Source organism: Symsagittifera roscoffensis, chromosome 8 (genome assembly GCF_963678635.1).
Source record: "Symsagittifera roscoffensis chromosome 8, txSymRosc1.1, whole genome shotgun sequence".
Classification (NCBI taxonomy): Eukaryota; Metazoa; Xenacoelomorpha; order Acoela; family Convolutidae; genus Symsagittifera; species Symsagittifera roscoffensis.
The window spans coordinates 36057496-36078910 of record NC_087069.1 but is presented as its reverse complement, the minus strand read 5'-3'; the positions used below and the strand labels follow the sequence as shown (position 1 = coordinate 36078910).

General features: G+C 36.2%; 1 protein-coding gene across 1 annotated transcript in view; it reads left to right on the top strand.

Annotated features, from left to right (window-relative positions):
• Positions 1–21415, top strand: part of LOC134852828 (estrogen receptor beta-like) — a 488151-nt gene that overhangs the window by 441885 nt on the left and 24851 nt on the right. The gene's annotated exons all lie outside the window — the stretch shown is intronic.

Sequence of the window (21415 nt, the reverse complement as noted above, 5' to 3'; positions counted from 1 at the left end):
AACTTTCCAGACCAAGGCGAAGACGGTGCGACTTTCCAGAACAATGCGGAGACAGCGCAATTTTTCAAACCAAGACGGCGACGGCGAGATTTTCCACACAAGGCGGAAATGGCGCGACTTTCCAGAACAATGCGGAGACGGCGCGACCAAAAATCAATTCCTCGCAACCAAGGCGGAGACGGCGCAACTTTCCAGAACAATCCGGAGACGGCGCGACCAAAAATCAATTCCTCGCGACCAAAACGGAGACGGTGCGACTTTCCAGACCATGGCGCAGACCGCGCGACTTCCCAGACTAAAGCGGAGACGCCGCAACTTTCCAGACTAAGGCGAAAACATCGCTACTTAAGAAAAAAGCGAAGACAGCGTATTTTTAATTTTTCAGATCACGACGGATAAGGAGAGACTTTCCAAACCAAGGCGGAGATAGCGCGATTTTCCAAGACCAAGGCAGAGAGGACGCAATTTTCCAGACCAAGGCGGAGACGGCGCGACTTTCCAGAAAAATACGTAAACGGCGCTACTTGCCAGAAGAATGCTGAGACGACGCGACCAAGAATCAGCTTCCCGCAACCAAAAAGGAGACGGCGCGACTTTCCAGACCGAGGCGGAGACGGCGCGACTTTTCAGACCAAGGCGGAGACGGCGAGATTTTACAGACCAAGGCGGAGACGGCGCGACTTTCCAGAAAAATACGTAAACGGCGCTACTTGCCAGAAGAATGCTGAGACGACGCGACCAAGAATCAGCTTCCCGCAACCAAAAAGGAGACGGCGCGACTTTCCAGACCGAGGCGGAGACGGCGCGACTTTTCAGACCAAGGCGGAGACGGCGAGATTTTACAGACCAAGGAGGAGATGGCGCGACTTTCCAGACCAAGGCAGAGTTGGCGCAATTTTCCAGACCAAGCCAGAGACGGCGCGTTATTCCAGAACAATGCGAAGACGGCGCGAACAAGAATCAAATCCTCGCGACTAAGGTGGAGACGGCGCTACGCTCCAGACCAAGGCGGTTACGGCGCGACTCTTCAGAACAAGACGGAGACGGCGCGACTTTCCAGACCGAGGCGGAGACGGCGCGATTAAGAGTATATTACTAGGGATCGAGGTGGATACGTCGCGATTTTCTAGACCAGGGTGGGTACGGCATGACTTTCCAGACCAAGGCGGAGACGGCGCGACTTTCTAGACAAAATTGGAGACGGCGCAACCAATAAACAATTCTTCGCCACCGTGGTGGATATGGCGCGACTTTAGCAATCAGAGTCGAAATCGGCCATATCAAGGCGGATACGGCGCGACTTTCCAGACCAAGGCGATGACAGCATGATTTTCCAGACCACGATGGATACGGCGCGCCCGCAAATGAATTTTTTAGGCTATGCGATCACTTTTGATGCGCAGAATATATCAACATAGGACTCACAAGGATCATAACAAATTGTTGAATGTGATGATTGCTCCCAAATATTGAACAAAGCGTCTGAAAAAAATATCTGAGATATTTTGATACATAAAAGAGCATATTGATCAAAGCGGTACAAGCCGAGCGGCTCGAAAAGCTTCAAATGTGAACACCCTTGTAGTGAATTGAAGAGCGAGGCCAGGTTGCGTTTTAAGCCCATAGTTATTTATCATCCTTACTGACGTCTCTGAAAAAAAGATCAAAGCATTATTTTTAATTTTCGTAATTATTTTTAAAGAAGATACTAGTGCCCCTATCCAAAAATCTGATTCATTAGATTTGAGACCCGACGGAGTATCAATTCGTTTTATGGTTGCGCTGACAAGGCTAAAATTTCTAAATTAAAAATAATAAAAATATAATGATAATAATATGTTGTTTCTAAACGATATCTAGTTACAGGGTTACTTATACAAACTTTTATATACAAATTGGAACCGTTTGAGAGAACACATTTAAGACAGCACGGACCGTTTTCAGGTGTCTCAATAAGCGGAAAACCAAAAACTTAGTTACATTCTTCGATCCAATGCAATGGGTCTTCTACCGGTAAACATTCGCGCTTTCAACCATTCTCTATAAAAACACTAGTTTTTTTGTTGCTTTCTAGGGTAGTCTTTCCTACCCATAACCTAGAAATCAAGGGAAACATGTGGTACAATTTGAGGAACAAAATGTGTCAAAAGATGCCCAAAAAACCGTATTTCCAAGAATGTAAATAACTAAAAGTTTGTGATTAAAACTATTCAATTCAAACTGAGAAGCCTCTTTCAAGAAACTGACCCAGGCGGGAAAAAATATACAACAAAATGTAAAACGTTTCTAATTTTTGGTGTAATCGACCCTCTGTTGAGTTCATTTCTTTTATAACTAACTTCTGTTGTGTTTTGTCTGTGAAAAAATGACGTTTAACTCCTGTTCAGTAATGGAACAAATCAGTGGATTAACTTGGTACTCTTTTTGAACAATTTTCCCGGTTAAATTCAAAACATTTCACGCGAAATATTCTATTAGGCAATATATTTTTTTTTCAAGCATTATTTCAATGATGGAATCCATCTTATGTTTATAAAAAATTATTCTGATTTGCCGTTTGATTTTCATTTCCAGTTCTAACAGTTTGGTTTTGTCGGTATTTGCATAAACTATAACTCCATATTGGATGATTGGTTGCACATAACTTTTATACGCAAATAATAATTGCTGTACAGTAGGAAACTTTCTCAATTGATGGAAAAAGACTCCACAGAATTGCAAAACTTTAATCTTTACCTTATCAATATGCTGACGAAAACTCAATTTACAGTTAAGGTGAATTAAAAGATGATTGAAACTTTCTACATTTTTTAGTCGGGTTTCATTTAAAAAATATATGACAGTTCTTTTTTCATTTTTTTTTTGGGCTCGAAAGTGGCTCATGGTTCTAGTTTTTGTGACATTTAGTGTCAATTTGTTCTGTTCTAACCCTTCATTTACTTCAAGCAAAGCCGATTGATATGCGAGAGCAATGAAGATTTTGTTGTTTGTGGATTCCAGAACAGTGTCACAAGCATACAAAAGTACCCTGTTTTTTTTGGCTATTTGAAGATCTTTTAGGTAAATCATGAATAAAAGTGGACCTACGATAGATTCCTGAGGTACACCAAAAGATATCAGATTAAGGTCGTTCTTAAAAGAGTTTTTTTCGATATACTGATAGCGATTGTCAAGGTAAGATTCCTAGAGTTTCAAGACAGGCCTTCTGAATCCCATAAGTTCCATTTTTATTATCAGTTTAGAGTGATCAACCGTGTGAAAAGCCTTTGTTAGGTCCAAATATTTATTCTGAATAGCTCGTTTTTTGTTCGATAAACTTCATCCAACAATGTATGAATCGCTTCAACAGTGCTCCTTTTTGATTTGAAACCAAACTGAGTGTTTCGGATCATTTCAAACTTGTCTACATAGGATTGGGCTCGCCTGAAAATGAAACGCTCAAAAAAATTTCCCAGAACTGGAAGAAGCGAAATTGGTCTATAGTCTGAGGGTCATCTATTTTTCCTTCCTGGAAAATTGGTACATTTTTTGCATTTTTTAAACAAGTTTGGTAAACTCCAGAGCTTAGGCAGTTATTGAAAACTTCAGTCAAAGGGCCTGCTAGTATAGTCTTAAAGCGCTTGATGAGAATAGTGTTGATATCATAGCAGTCTATGCTATATATATATTTTTTAGATTTTTGTTGACTTCAATGACTTCAATGACAAAATAAGTAATTTAACACATTTTGTCACAAATATTACTACCCATTTTGGGCTAGGGTAGCACTTCATATGCTTTACATTTTAACTCAAATCATTTCGCGTTTTTGTGCCAAATTTTAACAGGCGGCACACATTATCCGTTAAAACCCAATCAATGTGACGGCTTTTTGCTTGCAGGGGTTTCCCCCTCATCTTTTTCATGACAAAGTGGTGTAGATTAGTTTTTTTTTCATTTAGCAACATTAATTGTTTGCAATTCATCAACTGCATCAACTCGCATAATACTTTGGTTTACCCCGACGTTATTCATCATGGACAAGCACTGATACGATGCATTTATGAGTGGAATTTGTAGAATTTGCAAATGATAGTGGGCATATTGTTTCCGTAATTCCCCATATACATGTGACAAGCTGTAACTCCCCCAAGGAAATTTTTCATCGCAGACATGTCTTGAAAAAGTCAATTATCGCATCCGTAACGTCAGTTACTGCCCTTGCATCGAATGATTGGTTCAATACAAGTGCACAATCCTTGCTAGTATACCTTTCCTGTGTTCGCAGCCTGGTATCGATTTTTAACTGCTTAATTTTAAGACCTGTATTTTCGCACTCTGGTTTTTCAACTTTTTCCCGCAAAAATAACAGTTCGGACTCCACATTACTATTTTTTTATCTCCCGTATTTGTACTCACGGATACATCTTGGGTTGCAGAAACCACCTGAAACGGAGTTCCTCTGTCGGTTTACTTTAACTTCCCTAAGATAAAAATCACCACTACGTTTTAGACGAGTACCTAACCTTTTACGCTTTTCTCCGAAAACAACGTGGCCGACAGCTTGAATATGCTTCTAGAAGATCCCCATTTTCGGTAAAAAGAATGGATAAAATCGCTAAGAGCAGATCTTGATAATCACGGACTCAAGACATGTTTGACAAGTAAAACTGGTTTCAAAATCCAATAACATATCAGATTTTAAGATTTAAAGTTTCCTAAAGCAACAGCCAATGATAAAAAAAATTGCAAACAGCTCGATGAGCCAATGCAAACTGTGCCAAACGTTCGCAACAAGAATGAGATGAGCAACTATCTCAATAATCCATTTTAATGACGCCTGATGATGTAGACATCCGATAGGGATGATTTTGTTGGAGAAGAAGACCTTTCTGTAGAGATTCTTCAGCTGCACAACCACCGGGGCTCTAAGAAAGTTATTTTGGACAGCACGTTACCCGACGGAGCAGATTTTGACTTTAAAAGTGGTTGGACTAAACGATGACAAAGAGCCTCCTGAAACTGACGCATGTGTGCAAATGAATTGACGCTGCCTTGCGACTGAGGAAGCTTTCGCAATGCCCAAGTATCCATGTCTTTATGTTGATGCGTACAATCTAAAAGCAAATTAGCGCAGAACGTAACGTCATGGCCTCTACTGCTATGTGATATTTAAAAAACATTGTCTTTGAGGAGAAACATATTAATTTATTAGTTGTACAATGTTTAGAAGAAGAACAACGTGCAAATGAAAAGCTGATATGATGGTGATTCCGTTTGATGGTGATAATTCCTTCTTAGTTTTTTCTAAATTGGAGTTGAAGCTTTAAAAAAACCAAAAACGGAACAAGACAAAATCGTACATCTGTATAGAGTGTCTATATTTGTATACAATTTGACAGACTGTTCAAGTTTCCTGATGTAAAACTGTGTGTTTGAAACCTATTGGTTTCATTATGAGGTCGATTTGGATGAGTTCAAAAAGTAGTTTCTGTTAATAGATTTTGTCTGTATCTCACAGATTCGTGCGACACCATATTGAGTTAAAACCGATGTGGTTAACTCATAGAGTAATTTCGGATAGGGTACACCGTCTGCTCGTCACGCTATCTTATTTTCGGCCGGATAGATTCGTGCAACTTCTTAGTCACGCTATCTTATTTTCGGCCGGATAGATTCGTGCAACTTCTTAGTCACGCTATCTTATTTTCGGCCGGATAGATTCGTGCAACTTCTTAGTCACGCTATCTTATTTTCGGCCGGATAGATTCGTGCAACTTCTTAGTCTAATACCGATCCTAATCTTTCTCTTATATCTACTAGTCTCAGGGTGTTTAACTAGTCTCTGCTAGGCTCAATAGATCTAGAGTATACTGGCTTATTGCAACTGCTGAAGTTCTCGTGGAGAGGCAACTAAGTTCTAAGTTCAATTCAAATCTCTCTATGAGTTAACCACATCGGTTATAACTCAATATTTATCCGAAGTAGAGACACAGTTTTACTCAGAAGTCCTCGCATTTAACTGGTCAATAAAAGTCTGCACTTGCTGTCAATAAACCATGATTTTATTGAGCACAGTGTCCATTTGTATGAGAAAATCAATTACAGGCGAAAAAAAAATAATTATATCATTCATTGCAAAGCATGTTTTGGTTTTTTCGTTAGCTTTTTTTTTCGTTTAAAATCCAATTCAGCATGACATTGTTGAACCATGTCAGCTAATTACCTGTTTTTTTTTTTCATTTTCAAACAGCTTGGTTGAGTTACGTAAGTTCTATTTACGTAACTTGTAGCTTCAATATTTTTATTGTTCGATCAAATATTATATTTTGCTGTTAGTTTTGATTGTTCTTCGTACTTAATAGCAAAGTTATATCTTAAATAACTACTAAAAGCTCGGTGTTTTTTTTTTATTACGGGATTACAAAAATGACTACCGAAAAGTACGTACAGTCTGCTGTTCTGCAACACCTGGATCTGGATCTCCCCGAGTTCGATATTAAGATAATCGCAGACACAATGAAGAAGCAAGGAAAGTTTTTTTAAATGTTTTAAGTCTTTAAGTCTTAATCCCCCCCTATCATTTGTTCAAAAAAGCTCAGTTTTTTATCAATGCTTGCTACTATTTTAGATCACTTTTTAGTGGTACAGCATTTCCTTTGTCACCAATTTCTTAGACTGGACATTAGCTTAAAAAATTATGTAAAATAAAATAAAGAATGCTACAAGAAAAACTTGCGAAATTTAGAAAGATATACATAAATTTTTATCATAAAAGGCAGTAAGACATAAAACAAACCAATCCGCATTTTGAGGTGTTGAACTTCGGACGAATAGCAATCCGTTTGCGATGCTTTGCATCCATTTGTCACAACGAAAGTTGCCAATCTCCGGGTTAAACGATCTCATGGTTTACTTGTCTGTTTTGGACACTTTCATTTATGCTCATGATGGTGTAACTGCGCGTTCAATTCTCAATCAGGTGGACCTGAAATCAAAAAATCTAGCAGGAATTCCGGACTACATTGCGTCAGAATCGAGTCATTTGAACCAATCAGATCAAAGTTCCATCGGCCAATCGAGAACTTTTACATCATTCGACCAATCAGCGACGGCGAATTCAAATAGCGGACTTCATTTTGCGGACGTTGGAGTTCATAACCATCGGGAAATGATTGATAAAGAAGTGCAAACAGAAATCGAACAGGTGATAACTGCAGCAGATAAAAAGGTACGAACGGAACCTGAAAACGCGACAAAGAGGAACAAAGCATCTGCAAGCGTCTCTAGTCAAGACTCGGGTTATTCAGGGAGCGTAATATTGGAGCAAAGAGAGTCAGAGATTGTGGAAGAGTCAGACAGCTTTTTTACTAACCCCCTTTTCAACTGATAAAGAAAGTTCCCGCGCTCAGTAAAAAGAGAAAATAATCTTTTATACTACGATGTTAAGCGATTTATAATCCATTATAATGATAAAATTTTTCGTGACAATATAATAAATTATATTTGACTACAAATTTTCCAAAAACCTCTTATAACCTCTTATAATGTCTTATAAGATCGCATAATCTCTCATTATCATTTATAATAGATATAATCCTTTTTTCTGTCAAAAATCTCATAGAGTGAGATGTCTTGTCACTCTGTGGTTCATCTGAACACAAATTTTTACCACGAAACGAAACCCTTCATATTAGTTAAGAGAATCCCGAGGTAGGTGATTTATAACTCTTCTATATAAATCATGAAACTTATGTAGTGTGCTGATAATTTTGACGGTCAAAAACTTAAAATGAGCATCATGAAACAACTATAACCAAAGAGAAATGAAAAAAAAAAAACACCATAATTTTGAATTGTTTTGAAAACTGCCAAAACAATTTTCCCATTTTTCACATAAACTAGCGTCTATGAAAAGCATAAAATATTAGCAATTCTGGTGGAAGGTCGAAGACAAAATGGACAAATCAAGGGATCATAAACAATTATAATCTATTATGATATATTTTTTTGCCAATCAATTAAATTCAAAATTCGGATAAAAATAATCGATAATAATCAATTATAATGTATTCTAATTGATTATGTTTGATTTCAAAAACAGAGTTTATAAATGATTATTAATTGATTAAAATCAGTTTTTTTCACAATTTTTGAAAGACTGGTACTAAAATCATTTAATAATCGATTATTAATGTTTGAAACTGGATGCGGGTTACAACTATATCAAGCAAAAGGAAGTTTTTTATGCGGAAAAAAATTGAATTCACTAAACCACGAGTTTCTGCTAAACATTGTTGTTCAAGTGAAACATGTCTTTTGATGAAAAAGAAAGTAATATGGCAACTAATCCTTGTTTTACATGACAAATTAGGTTAATTGTACGTTTTATAAATGTATTTAAAGGTAAAAAAATAAACTATTTTATGTTGAAATAGATGTACATAAGTAATATCTAAATACACAAAACTCAACTTACATCAATTCCAAGAGGATGGCAACCGGATCAATAGGGTCTCAAAACGCTGCCCTGATTTAGCATGTTATTATCATCATGGCTTATAAAAATTGAACTGCTTCAAATAAATCTATGATTACAAAAATTCTTCGTAATTGAAAATTAGTTAAAATTGAAGGATTCATGCAAAAACTTCGACTGAGTTAAATGAACTGATAAACAAATGCAGAGCCAGATATATCATTTTGATCTGGTTGAAGCTAAATATTTAGCGCTTGGGTAAGAACAATAATTCAATTTTTTTAATAATTTCATGAATTTTTTCTTTATCTCAATGCTGTTTAATTCAATTTTGATACGTTTCTATAGCCTACATTTCACCAATAGAATTGGTTGTAGGCTTTTTGGACATTTGGCACCCAACTGAGCCCATGCAATCTCAAAAAAGAAACAAGTTCAAGATTGTTGTAGTTACGCAGCAGAAAATTGAAACACAATTTTAAAAAGTTTTGGAACCTCAATTTTTTGTCCAACCATGAATTTGCTCAATTCCATGTTGTTAATTAAATAGAGACACTTGAAACAAAAATAAAATAAACTTCAAAGTTTGCTAAATAATTAGTTTGTGAATCAAAAACTTCTGATTAGATAATTTAAAAACTCAGGGCACACAATTGAAGGGAATAGCTTTTTTTGCTGTTTTCATTAAAGATTTTTGAATAGAAACAACTCTGAGTGTGTAGCACTACAAAAAATTGCGTTTATTTCTGAAACAAAGGATAAGCCCTTGAGTCGTTGGTAGTTTGAATCCAATTGAAAAGTTTGTCAAAAGTTAACTTTATGTTTTGAGCATTTTGCCGGTTATTTCTGGAATCTGAACTGACCTGAAAAGGCTCAATTTGACTATCAACAGCAGTTATTTTTGTATTGTCCATAAAAAAGAAAACTTCTTTCATGTACATTGACAAAACAGATCAATTTAAAATATAACAGAAAACTGGAAAAAGATTAAACTTTTAAGCCCACAACAGCCGATTTCAAGTTAATTTGATATTTTATCCTCAATTTAAACCTGTTGGTATTGATTGCTCAAATAGTTTTCAAAGTTTTTGTCGTAAACAATTTTTGTACTTGGGAGTAAACTTTCACCTTTTTTTGAATCTATAAATCTGGAAAAAAAACAACCAATTATTTTGATCTTGTTGATTTTTTCTAGCACAATTGAGCAAAAAATCGAGTTATTAGTATTTTATGAGAATCAATTTTTTTGCACTATTTAACTAATAATTCAGCAATGATTTTTGAAGAATGGCTAAATTCTGTGGAACATTTTTTCTTCCATTTTTATGCTCCACACTGAAAAAAAAAGAACCCAATCTGCAATTTTTTCCATTCTATTTTTTTTCCAATCATTTGAGAAAGCTTCATTGGAGTCGATTTTTTATTAAACTGCACGCGAGTCTTAGTCAAGGCTGAGTCTATCACGTTGAAAACTAGTAGTAGCAGCAGTCTTATGGATTTTCCTGCTTTAATTGGGGTCTATGCCCCGCCAAAGCACTCGTTCAGATCTGTCCTTCATGCGTTCCCAAGACGACATTTTTGATATATGAAATTCTGTTAGCATTTGTTTTTTTTATTGTCTCTTCAGCTGAAACACAGACAAAAGAGAGATCTAATATAAGAAGGGAAATAAACAAAATGAGTTTTGTAGCGCTTCAGTAAGACCTTTGCAAGTAATTTTAATTTTTTCAATTGTACAAACATCGGTAAAGGCAAAACTTCTAGCTGCCTTGGTTTTCTCCTTGTATGATGCATTTGTACTTAAAACTCACCTGACACGCTTTTCTGTGTTATCAGATGCTTGTTTAAGCCTAGACAGGGACTTGCATAAAGAAAAAATGGGGTTACCATTAATGTAAACTTGTTAAACTTTGCTTTCCAGTGCAAGCTTGATGTATTGTTTTATATCAAAACAAATTCTTTTCGCTTTTGTACCTGCTTTGTCAATGTGCTCAATTCAATTGAGGTACCCGAATTAACGAACCTTAATTTGGGTTTCGACACATTTAATTCGTTTCTGTTGAAAAACAAAGAATGTAACTTTTTCTCAAAACTCAAAAATGAGAATTTATCAGCGTTGAAAGTATGGGTTATTTTCCAATGTTCATTTTTTTATACCGTCAAGATTGTTTCGAAAATTAACCTACCACACAAATAAGCCTATAAATTTGTATTGTCGGCAGATATTGCCAAAGCTAAGAAAAAAGTGTTCCATTTAAGTGCTTTGGGGTTTATTTTTCTTAGCTTTTTCAGATTTCGAAATTTTCTTCTTGACTCGAGTGACTTAAGACGTTTCAGTCAGATAGGATTTGATCAAATTGAAATTTATGTGTAGAAATCTCTACGCAGAGAGTTTGCGCAACAAATTAGGTGATCATCACAATCGAAAGCTCTACTGATGTCTGTAGAAACGATGTCAGTTTTTTATCTGTTTGTTTTCGATGCCTTTTTACACTGTTTGATTATATGTCAGTAATTGAAATATACTGAACGCCTTTTTTCGAAGTCCGTTCTGGGATATATGGAAAGTGTTTTGAAAATTTTCGTTCAACCCTTTGAAAACAAATTTTTCGAAATTTTTGAAATAACTGGAAGAACTGAAATTGGCCGATAATTTTCACTACCATTTTTCTAAATTTTTTGGTAAAACTGGCTGAGATTGCCGCATTCAAAAACTCTGAAAAAAACTTGTTTAAAGTTTTTTTCAGAAAAATTTGAGAGATAGAATGAGATAGTTAATTGGCATTCACATGCGAAAGAGGCAAGTCGTCAGTGCTCTTGTTTCTTCTTACAAACACCGAAGCACATATTTTGGAATTTTTTAGTTCGCAAAAAAAACATTTTTTATAATACTGGTTTTTTTGTCTTTTGTATCGTTTTCCTTGTTAAACAAAGAACTTCTCATTTACGATAAGACAAAATCAAATCAACAAAACTAAGGCCGCCTTTGACTGGTCACAGTCCGCATCCTCTTGTTTTTGATGGTTTATGCTAGACAAATTTGATATCCGAAGAGCACTGAAACTTTTTGAAAAGTCTCCCGGTAGACCTTTCCTCTGCTGAAAACTGCTCATGTTTATTATTTCTGTTGCAGCAACTCTTTTCTTTTTAACTTTAACGTTTTGTTGTAAAAATTGAGACTCTATTCTTACTTTTTTCTAACCGTGTTTGAACATTTTCTCATATGTGACGTTGATTGACTAATCCAACGTAGTAAGAATGTTTTATGTTCAATTCTTTGGGTGTAGTTTCGAGAAGAAATTCTCTCTATCATATGTTCGAATGATCAGCACTGACGATCTGATTTGACCAGCTTTCTTGCTACTTGGGTTTTCAAAAATCAGGACTCAATGAAGATTCAAATTTGATCTTCTTTTTTACTGGGGAGTGATTTGACAATTTCTCGAGTTTTTTTTTATCTTCAGATTTTTGAATATTGCGACTTGGTCGTTTTGGCTAAGAAACATCAAATCAAGTATATATATATAGCTGCTATATCGAAACTAATCTTTTGATCTTGATCATTTTTCTCAAAACCAGTAAAAAACGAGTGTGTCTTAACTGAATTTTGCTCAATGATATTACAACAGTTTATCGTAGGATTTTAAAATACAAAAAAAAACAAAAATAAACCAACACATCATAAGTCAATGAGTATACTATTTGCTGAGGGTACCTAACAAAAAAATAGTATGCTAAAAACATATAGCATATTACGGCGGAACCTTTTGTGTAATATCCTAACTCTCCATTTTTTGACAAAAAAGCTGAACTAGAAAACTCTGATTGATCATTTCCGAATTACGCTCGGAGTTTTGTTTGCGGTTCAATTTACAAAGGCTTTTGATATTAAAAAATTGCGTTCACGTCCTCCTCGAAACTTCTGATAGTAAGTTTGATAGTGTTTTTGCTTTGTTTTGTAAGTTCAAAACACTTCTGTGGACTTAAACAATTTTCGGCGCAGAAGTTAAAGTCCGCATGGTTAAAGTCATTGTTAAAGTCCGCATTGTTTGATAGTTTTTTTCTGTTTTTCAGAGACTGTTGATCCTTTTCTTGTTCTTCTTTAATCCGCGATGTTGAAATAAATACTGCATGTTTTTTCTCCAAATAATCAGTTGTATATGATTTGAGCATAGACGCGCAATTTTGAAACTTATCAACTAAATTTGCGCATTTCCAAATTTAACTCATTACTGTCTTGATCTCTTGAAATATGCATCAAATTTTCCACGAAATAATAATTTTTCTCTTGGATTCATACCAAATGAATTTATACAATTGCATCAATTTTTTTCTTCGTGTTCAAAAATTTCGATCGATCTGTTTTTTATTTTTCACTTAAATTTTAACATTCAAGTTTACCGCTCCAACGGAAATCAAGAGCATACCCCTTGCCTGATTTCAAATTGTCAGAATAATTAGTCGCGGGAGTAACGAACGATGAATTTAGTGACTGAATAACAGACTTGGACATCTCCAGTGTGTCATTCAATTCTTCAATAACAAGAGTGATGTCATCGGTAGATATTGCATCGCCAATTTCAAACCAGAAGAGAAGCGACCATCGCACATGAACTTGACATTAGAGGCTCGTTCCAGGAATTTGAGTTCCTGAGTATGAGTACCCTGTGCAATGGCTGTGTCAAATTGTCGCAGGACTCGCACAACAGCCAGTTGTTTCCAGTAGACTATGCACCCCAAGTCGAGATTTTTCACATAATTTGAAGCAAGATTTGAGCGGTTTAAGCGGTTTTTTTCAGACAGTTACGCTCGAAATCTTGCTTCAAAATGAGCGGTTTGAACGGTTTTGAGCTGTTTATCTAAAAAATTCGCTTAAAAACCGCACAAGAATTGAGCGGTTTTTGAGCGGTTTATCTAGAAAAACCGCTCAAAACCGCTCAAATCTTCCGCGTTTTTGAGCTTTTTTTTAAAATCCCTCAAAACCGCTCATTTTGAAGCAATCATCTAAAAAACCGCTCAAATCTTGCTTCAAAAAAGGCGAACAACCTCAAATTGGGATACCTTCTCGAGAAGACAGCGGGCTGAGGTGTTAGTTTCATGATTCGACCGACACGGTCGAACGGAGTCCTATTTTTGTGGCAAATTAAGACGGTCGAACGAACACTATAGTCGAACAAAGTCGAATCATGGGTCGCACACGGTCGAATCATGATACGGAATTTGGGTCGCACAGAGTCGCAACATAAATTTGGGTCTCGCAAATCGCAACATGGGTCGCGCAAAGTCGCAACATGCGTCGCGCAAAGTCGCAACAGTGGTCGCGCAAAGCTCAAGTAATGGAATTGTTGTCGGATTATCTACGAGAGTGTCATCGCGGTGCAAGAGAGAACAAAGCTAATTCCCGGTGAAAGCAAAAAAGTTCCGATAAAATCGAACGAAACCGAACAATGTCCGGTGAAGTAGACAAAGTCGAACAATGTCCGGGAGAGTCGAACAAAGTCGAGCAAAGTCAAACAAAGTCAAACAATGTCCGGTAAACTCAAACAAAGTCAAAAATGACATCGTATGACTCAAGAAGTCGAAATCGGACATCGTTCGCCGGAACAAGTCGAAAATTTCGGTCGAGTTATGAGTCGAGCACCTCAGCCAGGAGTTTACTATATGCATAATACTTGTTTGCGTTCTGCGTAGTCTAGGACCCCAAAGAAGACGAAATACCTCGGGTACGAGTTACAAAGGAAATAAGTTACGGTGGAAATAAGCTAAGAAGATTTGAAAACTTAGCAGACTCCTTTAAAAAACTACAGTTCCATTCATTTTCAAAACCAGGCGGCAAATGTTTTTTATTTGAATTTCAGTTCTTGAGTATTTTGTGTAAATAATGACCTTTAATAGCATTTTTTCAGTTGTATGTGAACTAAGTTAACCTCTGGGATTCGTCGTCTGTTTCTCGTCTGATTGCTAAGATGCAGTTGACCACTTGGTTGTCACTCAGATTTTTCGGCAGTTTGACCCTCCTCCTCATCAGTTGGGTATCATACGCCTGGATAACCTGGACCAAATCTGCTGACTGCAGGAAAAAATACCGTAGAATTCAATTAGATTTTTTTTGGCAATTTTAGGCCTTTTGATGGTTTTTCCAGCCCTTTTGATGGTTTTTAATCGTTTTTTTTTATAAGACCGCTCAAAAACCGCTTAAAAACCGCTCAAATGTTGATTGAAAACCGTTCAAAAACTACCCAAGAAATGAGCGGATTTTGAGCGGTTATTTAAGCAAGATTTGAGCGGTTTGAGCGGTTTTTTCAAAGAAACAGCTTAAGCCGCTCAAATCGCTCAAACCGCTCAAATCTTGAGCTGTTTTTGAGCAGGATCTCGACCCGGGACAGACTGTGCACGCTTCTTGTTGCAGTTTTCAAGGCAAATCTAGTCCTCAATTTTGGAGGCATATGAAATCCGAAACACCTTTTTAATAAAACTAGATTATTTGTTTTAATGACTTCCATAACCCTAACTTTTTGCAGATGAAATAAATCAGCGCATACTTCAGTAGATAAAGAGGTATCGGTGAGAATTCAGTCAATCAAAGTTTTAATCATAGTTGCAAAGGAAACATTTAATTATAATAATCATAATCATAATAAACAAGAGTTTAGGAAAAACAAAACCTAGGGAGTTAGCTCCCTTTCAGTTTTTGTTTAATCTAAAGTCTTGAAAATTTAGTTTTCTAATGTTTTTACAACTAATGCATCGGCAGTCAATTCTCCAAGAGCATGGATCGTTTTTGTTGAACTTCTCTTTAAAATATCTCCAGAAAACATTCGTTAATAATTCTTTTACGTTTTCTTGCTCCATGATATCGAATTTGAGGTGTTCATTCAAGGCGTTCGTAATTTTGCAGGCTCTCAGAAAAAAATCAGATTCTGATTTTTGCTGTCGAAATTGTTTGCTTTCGTATTTTTTCATACTCGCATATCTTGTTTGTCCTTTTTCCTTAACACTTATGAATTTTTTCCATTGTAGGTCAGTTTTTCAAGTTAGGATTTAGTGCAGTAGCAAAGGAATGTGTAGTTCATGATAAAGTGACAGAGGAAGGATATTTAGGGAAATCAATCGATCTTTGTATTCTTGAGTTGGACTCATTATCCATGCTGTTGCTTTCGTTTGTGCACTTTCAATTATTTTGATATCTCTTTTTGAGGGTTTCCAGAATGATGAGCCATAACTTACAATAGGTGCAACATATGATTTGTATAATTTTAATTTCATGGCCTTTGTTGTTATTTTGGAGATGATTTTTTTCACAGAGCATAATGCCTTCAGAGCTTTGGCAGATCTATTTGTAGCATTTTCAGTCCAAGTTAATGTGCTTGTGATTATAAGACCTAAATCTTTCATTTCTGCAGTTTCTTCAAGAACAGTTTCATTTACTTCAACTTTTACTTTTCCTTTCAACTTGAGAATTTTGGTTTTTGACATATTTACTGCCATAGAATTCTTTACACACCAATTCCAAATTCTCTTCGCATCGTTATTTAAAATTAAAGGATCATTGCAAACAATTTTGTAATCGTCTGCGTAGCCAAAACTTGCTGACATTGCACAATCTGGTAGGTCATTTATATAGAGAAAAAACATCAATGGTGCGAGAACTGACCCCTGAGGCACACCACTGTGTACTGGTAATGGCTCGGACACCGCTTGTCCAATGCGAACAGTTTGTTTTCTATCTGTTAGATGATTTTTTTAGTAGCTTTAAACATTGTCCTGTGAAACTAAAGCTCCTAATTTTTTCAGTTCTCATTGCGTGGTTCACCTTGTCGAATGCCTTTTGGATGTCTAAGTAGAGGCAAACCAGGTAATTTGTTTCGATATTATCATAGTAAGTATATACCTCATGGAGATACTCAATGAGGTTTGTAACAGATGATCGTTTTTGTCGGAAGCCGTGATATGATTTTGAGATGCTAAATTTTACTGATGAAATCATTTTATCGAAAATAAATTTTTCTAACACCTTTGAGATAACCGTTAGCAGACTTATTGATCGGTAGTTTGAAACAAGTTGTTTGCCTCCCTCTTTGAAGATAGGAACAATTTCGCTTATTTTCCATGTTGACGGAAAAACATATTTATTAGCAGTTCCGTTTAAAAGTAGATACAGAGATTTAGAGATAGAATAGCTCAGTTTTTTCAAAAGAATGTTCCCTAGGTTAACAAGTCTTTTGGCTTTGTTGATATCCAAGTTTTCAAGGATTTTTTCGATTTCCGTTGTGTTAAAATGGAGATTCTCTATTTTACATTCATGAGATGGGTTATTCTCGCCTACATGGAGGGAGAACTAAAAACTGACTGGAAGTGTTTAAACAAATTGGCTTTATCGATATTTGATGTAGCTCTTCGATCATCCAGGTAGAATTCACCTGGGATTGTATCTGTTTTTCGAATACTTTTCAAGTATTTTTGCATTTTTGAGAAGTTACCATCAACCAATAAGTTTTCTTCGTATGCTCTTTGGTCTTCGCTTAACTTTAACTCGAGGTAATTTTCAAATGTTTTCAGTTTGTCTATTTGACATACGGTCACATTTTTCTCACATTTTCTGCGCATTGTATCCATAACTTTGATGAGATTTGATGTTTCAGAAGTAACCCAAGGTGCCAGAGAACTTCGATGTTTTGTTTCCTGGGAATGTGCTTTTCGATTATGTTAAGTAGCCAAGTGTACCACAGTTCAGTCATTAGATCAAAATTGCTGTAGCAGAATGGGTTGAATGGGTTAAATGGGTTTTCATTGATGTAATGATTTCTTTCGTCCCAGTTTGCTTTCGAGAATGAGAATCCCTGGACGCCCTTGCGGTTATTTACTTCTTTTTCTCTGATCTAACTATTTTTTAAAATGAGGTTGAATTTTGCGTAAAAAGGAGGATGATCTGTTTTATACAAGACTGTGAGTCTACTGTCTTTTTTCACGAGAGTTAAAAAATCCGGGTGGTTGCAGATTATTACGTCTAGTTGTACTTTTTCTTTTTCCGTTATCATTTAATCAAAGTTAACGTCTGCATGAGCGTCCAGGAAGGCCTGTTCGTCTTCATCAGAAGAGATAAGGGTCGACCAGTCCGTTTGAGCAAAAATCATGTCTCCAGTAATCATCACGTTTCTTACATTTAATTCTATTTGTTTTTGCCTTATAAAATACAGAAAACTCATTAGGGTTTTTGACGACCAGCGGTATTCGGTTCTTTTGGGGGCACATTATATGCAAGCTATAAGGACGGGGTTTCTGATCGAGAGCTTGGTTATTAGGGAGTCGTTGAAAGTTGACAGTATGCAGTAGTGAGGTATTTCATGGTTTATCACAATTATAACACCTCCGTGTTTTGATTTGCGGTTAACGCTTTGCCTGTCATTCCTATGGATGTTAAATTTGTCAAGAAATGTTGCTCTTGTCGTTACATTTTCAGTTAACCAAGTTTCTGTTGGACAAATGATATCGTAGTTTTTTTTAGATTGGATGGCATTTCCATCTCTTTTGTATAGCTTGCCAACTCTTACACTAATTTTTTGTACTTCGCAGAAGTCGTGTTGTTCGCGCTTCTAATTGTGTTCTAATTGCTGTAACCAATGCTTGAACAAGAATAAGAGGAAGCGTTATTGTATAAAAACTAATTTTACCTGTTAGTTCATTCAATATTTTACACACACTTCCCAAATCTTCAAAACATCCTTCGAGTTTTGAAGTATAATTTTTTTAAATTTTGAAAAATTTCCTGTTGTACTTTTTGACAAACGAAGTCGGACTTGATGGGAAGCGTTGCGCTGTGCTATTCAATTGCAGTGGGCTACGTGCCGTTAGGCTCGTACAAACTTATTCCGATTTTGAGAATGCATTAAAAGTGTAAATTCAAACAAACGTCTTCGCACATTTTTGTGCATCGTCAGGTTTTAAAAATGCCAAACTAAACATCATTATTTCAAAATTTAAGAACTTCAACCAAATGAAACTTTACAAATATTACTGAAATTATGTAACAACTATTTTAAACTTTTTGTCACAAATTTCTGAGAAATTTCACCTTTTTTGTTTTTACAATTTCGTTTTATCGCTAATTTATGTGCAGCGCCTCTAATGTAAGTAACTTGATGCTGCTGGACGCCTGGTCGATTATCTTCCATTTACACTCCGAGTTACCACTCTCACTACCACATTGCCTTATATGCTGTCCAAATGTGATATCCTCTTTTCGGTGTTCCTCAGTCCTTGTGGTGAGATGTCCGACCGTCTGGCCAACATAGATAGATTTGCACCCACAACATTCAAGTCTGTACACCACTTTTGATTTCAGTTCACTGGAAAAAGAGGATTTTAGAGAGGGCATACAAGTTTTCATTTTTCCTCGTCGTGAACATTTTCTGCACATTGGTGATATCGCGCACTTTTTTTGCTGACGTCTGGCTGTGATTCCACCTACACTGAACCATCAAGATGGGTGGTGAATCACTGCTATAATCAGGAAACTTCTTTTTCTCAGCCATGTTCTTTTTGATTTTGCCCTCCCTGATGATCTTCTCAAGGGCATGCGATGCAACCCGCGACGACTAACTTTCCGGATATTGGTTATCCAACCACTGTTGATGGTTGATTTTCATCGCTTTATCATATTCCTCCAATGTTGTCGTACTGCGGAAAACCCGGTGAACAGTTCCTTCAATCCCACTTCTCTTGTACTGAAGGGGGCGGAGCTTCTAAATTTTAGTATGGTCTGTTGGTTTTTGATACCACCCACATTTAATTATCCTGCTTTTGCCAATACTAATTTGTAAATCCAAAAATAACATTTTCACGTTTCTGCTTGGTGTCTCTATTGTGAACTGTAAATTTGGATGTAGTAAGTTTGCAGCCTGTAGCTTTTTTTTCAGGATCACCCTTCACTGTTCTAACTATATCATCAACGTAACGGAGAAATAATTTAGTTTGCTGCACTGACTTATTTTTATATTTTCCCTTACCGAGATGCATTTTTTACACACCAGATGGTTTCACTTTTGTTTCGATACCCATCATCTGATATATCACCGCATTTTACCTGATACCAGTTCAAACAGCAATAACATTCTACACCTTTTGACCTGTATGTGAATTTCTTATTGCACTCGGGACATATTTGGTTAAGATCGTTTTCGGGCAAAAACATTTCGCGAATATCCCTTGAAAGCGCAGTTTCGTACTATTTCAGCCAAAGATTTGCTTTTCCGATTATTCCGATTGATAAACCATATACATCATTCACAAAATCAGATATACATCATTTGATCAAATTAAAACATCAACCTAAATTCTTTGATAGAATTTTCATAGTTCTTTCCCATTCTTGACGAAAAAATATTCAACTAAGTGATTAAATCTGATTAGAGATGCATGTCGAAAACATATTGCTTTGAAGCTTTCTGCATCATTGTTTTCCAGCTGAGTAGAACAGCTGATCAGAGAAAACTTGGCGTTTAAATCAAAATTGCAAAACAAGGGGTGCATCGAATAAGTAAACGATCTATGCAGGAGGAATTTTTTTAATGAACACGGGCTGTTTCATTTGGCAGTATTTAAAAATCATAAATAGCAGTTTTTTGTTGTACCAATTTACCATTAAATTGGTTTAATTTGCCAAAATAAAATCCCTACAGATGACAATTTATTTCTCAGATGATGATTTTTCGACGAAGCAAATTATCGTACAATTTAGTGAAAGCCGGTTTATCAATTCTGAGTGGACAGTGAATTGATATACGTTCTTTTCCAATACTTGCAGGAGCTGCTAATAAAATGTTTCCTCCTCCTCGTCCTTCAACCAAGTTTTAATTAGGCAAAATAAAGATTGAGAGGATAGCTTCCAATTTTTAAATCATATTAAAAGTGAGAGAGAGCCTTCATTCTAGGTAAGGTTAGATCTCAATTGATATCTTGTTGCCGTTATGAGGGCCGAAAAACATCTCTTTTTAATCATGTTATCAGATCATTCAACGCATAAATCCTAAGTTTTTGTTTCGTCAAAAAAATTTTTTGTTCATCTTGGACACTTTTTGGACTTCTTTCCCTTGATATTGTATGGAGCATTCTACGATAAAATTTGGAGTTTTTAGGACTAATTTCATTCAATCACTTAATCTTGTCGCATTTTTGTGAAAAATTGACAATGATAGGTTGCTCCCCGTTGTCACGAGAAGAAAGCCGATGCTCGATAGAATAGTTTTGATGTCCAAATTTGCAATTACTGCCTTGATCAGCTCAATCAACTTGTACTGAGTATTTTTTGCTGCTCGATAAGTCGTCGATTTCTATTCTGATGGTTTTTTCATTAGACCAATGACTTTCACTTAAAATCACTAATTCCCTGATTTCATTCACTAAGCTTCTGAACATGACATATTTCTTTGTTCGACCAGCTTTTTGTCAATCTTTTGTTAAAGTCTACTCCAAAGGTTGATAAGCTTTCTTCCGCAGTTTGCTCGATACTGTCCTGTAACTCTAATGTGATCGAAATCTGATCTACTCTATTTATGAAGAAAAAAAATTGTCCCAAAATTGAACTTCGTGGAACTCCACGGGTGACTTCTCTCAGGACTGACCTGCGGTCTTCAATGCTTACCCTTTTCTACCTGTAAGGCAGGTGTAATCGACAGAAGTTTTCTTCCGATATAAATTGATTTGATCGCGTTGAGCAGGACGTAAATAAGTACAACCTCTATTGCCTAAATGAAGTCCAGATATAGTACAGTACATTATCGAATGTCATGTTGATCGTTTATTGAGAATAGTTGACCGAAGAAAAAAAGCTGAGCTGTTGTGTACGTTCGTTTACGAAATCAATGTTCACTTTTATTCATTTCATCTTTCACTCTACATCGGTGTTTGTCAAATTTGGCTTTTTCAAGCACTTTCGAACACAGCCTAGAAAATTGATGG